Below are 5,148 nucleotides of genomic sequence, written 5' to 3' on the forward strand. Positions count from 1 at the left end.
TACTCGGTTACCTTTAAAGATAACAAGTAACGAGTAATCTATGGGATTTTTGAAGTAAAGCCCCCACCTCCGATCTCCACCCATCGCAACTTAGTGCTTCGTCATTGCAACTGCGTCATTGCCTCTCGGTGGAAGCCTGATCGATGGTCTCCAACTTGTCCTGAAGGGAAGCAGCGGAACAATGGCATCAGACTAAAGGTGGACAAAGCACACAGGGGAGACGTCAGTCTGCTCAGGTACGACTCGCTTACTCAGACACCGCCATTGTGTTTACATCGCACACCTTTTCCAGCGAAGGGTTTTTTTTTTTTCCCCTGTTTTGTTTTTGTTTCTTCTTCCTTCCCCCGTTTCGCGGCGGCGCCAGTTAGTGCAGAGTTCAATCCTGCCGTAGCTATTCAGGGGGATTACGGCCAATACGACGAGGTCAGGGATGTTTGTGCCGTTAGCCTACATCGAAAACAAGAGACAGGGCTCCTAACTTACCGCAGTCTCTCGAGAACACGATAAAAAAAAAAAAAAAACTGATCAGAAATGTCTGCAAGAGGTTGGTTGTAAGGTCGCCTCCGCAAGACCAGAGACCCTGGGCCCCAACCACTTACAAAAAACCAGATATACCTAACCAGCCTAATTAGCAGAAACAAGACTTTCAAAGCTAAACAGTAGTGCTATAGGAATAATGTTAATTGTATGGGTCTGTTCATTATGCAGATGACAGAAGTAGAAATCTAGAAGAAAGCGTGGTAATAGAATTATTTTTGACTTAACTGATTTGGGTCAACTACAACCTTGTTACACTGTTTTCCCCTCTCAGCGGGACGCTAGCACTACATGCTATACTTCCGCAGAACTATTCACGTTCAGGTTCAGACCTGTCAGCTGTGTGATCAATTAGCAGTTGTTTGTGCGCCCAGGCTACTTTTTGATGACATACAGTGCAATTGCAGCAGCAAAATAAAGGTTCACCTGCATCCTGTAGGTCTCCCTGAGTCTGTGTGCTGCCACCTAGTTTATTAAACTGTATGAACTATCCTATTATGTGTCCTGTTACATAGGTAGTAGGAGTATTTTATTGCATTGACACATTCTCTTCATGTCTCTTCCCCTCTGACCTGGTTGCACTGTCTGGGACTGACCCTGCATCGCACAACAATCCTCTACGTGGACATGATGTGAGTATCAAATACAATTTAAGCTGCGTGGGGAGAAAAAAATGGCATCTGAGCTGTTGTTGTAGTAATGATCCCACCGAACCATTGCATATGAGGATTGCTTTGAGGGCACTGCATTGATGTTTTGCATACAGCACATACAGAGTAACAGGTATTTTACCTAATCAAAAATGTATGTGCAGATTGGCCCCCTCTTCAGGTAAATTATATTGTTAAAGTACACAGCATGATTTAAAGATAATGCTGAGTGCCAGTTCAATTAAACAGCCCAGCTCGGCTGCAGAGGAGCATTTCATTTATATTTATTAAACATTTCTATGAAGTCACAGCTCATCAGTCTTTATAGAGACTATTAAATATTAATTCTTGATTACTTCAGTTTGATGTGCCACTCCCCTGGGATTTGACTGCAGACTTTGTAGACTTCATCTGTATCTTCTGCATGCATGTATTCACTGTAGGTGTACCTGGGTAAAATGCGTCTTCTAATATAATCCTTCATTTAATTGTGTGAAAAGATGACTGCTGCTTCTCAATCTTGACTTTTCCGTCATAAACCAGGAGAAAGGCGTGTTGTACATTATTTTATGATTAAGTTATAATTAAAAATGCACGACATCCTTTTCTAATGTTCAGGGTCAAACCGATTTGAACAAGACATTGTGAAGGAATCCCCACGAGAGCTTGTAGCTGAATTTATGGTACACAGTTTTTGTTGACTTGCTGGTGCCCACATCAGACTAGTTTTGGGAGGGGTAGCGTGACCCTGTCACCCTCAGGCATCTGGACGCAAACACATTATCTCTCATGAACACATGCTCCCCAGCATGCATTACAGCTCAGTGTTAACGTAGACTATGATTAGCGGGGACTGCGTCTCTCATGACAAATAATTAATATTAGAATATGGATCTGAGCTTTCACCATGGATTTTTATTTTTATTTTTTTCTCCTCAAGATTCAACATACACACATTTATATCCAGATTGGACAATGTCTTTGAAAAGTGTCAGCGTAGAGGAGACATTAGAAGTGTAATTATGGTGCATTGTTTAGAATGTTGTAGAGTGTGACAGAAAGATAGATATATAGCCAGTTTTTACACCATTTCCATCACAGTGACTAGTCAGCCAAATCAACATGCATGTGAGAAGTTAAGTCTTTTGCCATCTCTCCACCAGGTGGCAGTGTAAACTAAGACAACTTGACCATTCATAGTAGTTTCAGCTGATCGAACACAATGTAACATGTACTCAGGTGGCCTAGAATGTCTGCTACAATTTGTTCAATGTACCGTGAGCCCCAGGGCTTGGTACGGTGTCTTTTTCACAATGTTTTAAATCTCAAATGAGATCCAAGTTTGTGCATATTCATATAAACATGTCGTTTCCAATCTGTGCCATCACTTTGCAGTGCCTGTGGATGCAAATGTTTATGGCAGTTTTACTAGCTGGAAAATATATATGACTCATTTTTTTGGGAAAGTTGCCCTGTCCTATTCTCTGTATTAGGGTGTAGCACAGGACACACTTAACCTACTAAACATAATGTCCTTACTCTTATTTTTTGTAGAAACATCATACTGTGTAATTTAAAATCTCTAAAGTGTGAGAGAATTAAAACTTGGCCTGAAACAAGAAGGGGGGGGCAACATGTCTGCTGGCAGAAAGGGGCAGAAACACGAAACATTCCTGGTTCATAAATTCTTCATAACTTAATGGTGCACTATGAATATTGATGCTCGTTTACCATCTATCCCGTCAGTGCGCTTGAGAGCTCAGATCCTGAGCACAAATAAAACCCCTGGAACCATGCCTCCATGACATGCACTCAAAATTCATATTTAAAGCATTTTCAAAAGCTGCACATGTTGTTTTACATAAGAGGGAAGGCGGTTCAGTGTGTGATGTGTACCCAGATGCGGTATTGAAAGTCAAAGAGAGATGAATTGGGTGGAAGTGGTATGGGACATTATGTAATCACCGAGTGATGGAGCCAGGGAGGGATAAAGATGTTCCAAACAAACATAACCCCCATGCACTCAGCTGGAGTAATGCACTGCACCATCGTATGTGCGTGTCTGCCCGTGCTTTTGAACAAATGAGGAAGAGTGACGGGGGAAACAGAAAGTGCGTGTCTGTGTTTTGGGTGTGTCGACTGTGTGAGTGGGTCGCCTCAGAGTCTGTGGTTCCAGTCTGTCGCTGTCTCAAGGGACTGTGGGTCTGTGACTGCTGCTCCTCTTCTCCTCCCTCTCCTGGGTCCAGCTCAACACCTGCTCCTTGCAGTATGCACAGGGCAGGGCAGGGGTTCCTAAGCAACTGTAGGCACCGCGAGTAGTTTTATATAGTCTTTGATTCTCTCCCTCGCGCGTCCTCTGTCTTTGTACAGAAGAAACCAAAAAAATTGCACAAATTAACTACATCCAAAAGTCAGATACTTCCTGTTAATGTATTATGTTTCGGTAAATGTTTAACATCACGAGTCTGAACGCTACGTGGTGCTGCTGATACGTTGTCACTTTGCTCTGTGATCAAAGTCTAAAGGAAAAAAAATGCCATTGTCGACTGTTATTGTGCCAGAGGGATACCTTTTCTTTCCTTTCTCATCATTTGGCATCTCATGTTTCTTGTTAACTGCTTCGGACTTTATAAAAATCTAAATCGTCGGATGTTTGGAGGAACCTTTAAACTGGTAAGACTTTTTCTTCGATGAATGGCAGATAAATTGTCCAGAAATGGCATGCGACGCTGCTGCGTATGCCACATGAACTTGTCTCTGTGAGACAAAGGTGATGGTGCCTTACCAGTGTGGTTTAGAGAATAATGTACCCTCTCCCCCCTCTGCCTGTGAGCCGTATGGCCCTAATGGGGTCAGGCAGATGGGTGGGGACCAGTGCCGGGGTCCACAAGACAGCTTGTGTGTATGTGTGTGCAGACGTGTGTGTGTGCTTGCTGGTTTGTTTTTGAATATTTAGATTTAAATAAGAAGGTCTGTTGTTGGACGTGCCACTTTTCCTCATGAGTTTGAAACCGTGCCTCTTTCAGTACCACGCCGGCCGGCTCGGGGCTGTAGTCCTGACACCCCCATATTGTGCAGATGAATGCACCAGGTTGGTGCTTGAAAAGAATGGGAAAGACTCTCAAGAGTACTCCTGGTGCTTCTCTGCCTCCCTCTTCTTTCATTGTACTGTGTTAATGATTGTACTCTTTGGCATGCCTTCCTCCGTGCCTGCTGGGAATTTTTTTGTAATGAGGCTTAGTATATTGTTCCAACCTAGTGATGAGTTGCGAATCAAAAGTGGACAATTGCTGTAAATATTTTCCTGTCATTAGCGGAAAATGGTGATACGCCGATGACGGTGGGAATCTGTCATTTGTCCGCAGATATTGACAGTTATATGTCACTCTTGCGTTTTCCGGGCCTTTCAGGTTCTCAGTCGCTATTTCCACAGCCCAGATTTATATTTAGAGAGGCACGGAGCGGGTCTAATCGGCGTCGCATGAAAGTCGTGTGCATCCCCCTCCACCCCGGCATGCTGGTCGGTTCTCGAGTGGGTCAACTCACGTCCAAGCCTCGGCGTGAGACTCCACCCCTTTACGAGGCGTCGGACACCTTCGGCACAACAAAGCATGTGTGGCTCCGCAACATTGTTTCTCCTCTGAACGTGCGGGAATATAGGATTTTGTCGGGTTTTGTGCCGTGTGCTGTCCCATTGATGCTAACCCCAGAGCAGGTAAACCAAATTTAAGATCTGTGTTCCTCCCGCGATGGGGTTAAGTTACCGTTTGTTTGTTTTGCTGTGCGTTCGGCGCCATTTTCATACACAGATTGTTTAAATACCCTGGCACGTTGGCCCGACACAGCCCGTTACTGTCGAGCGGTTTAATTGAGAAAAAAAAGTTGTAAATTTAAAGTCGTATTTCGCTATATTGCCATGCGACATTTAAACCGGGATTTGTTAAAGCAAATTAAAATGAAA

The sequence above is a fragment of the Xiphias gladius genome, chromosome 22, assembly GCF_016859285.1.
Source record: "Xiphias gladius isolate SHS-SW01 ecotype Sanya breed wild chromosome 22, ASM1685928v1, whole genome shotgun sequence".
Taxonomy (NCBI): domain Eukaryota; kingdom Metazoa; phylum Chordata; class Actinopteri; order Istiophoriformes; family Xiphiidae; genus Xiphias; species Xiphias gladius.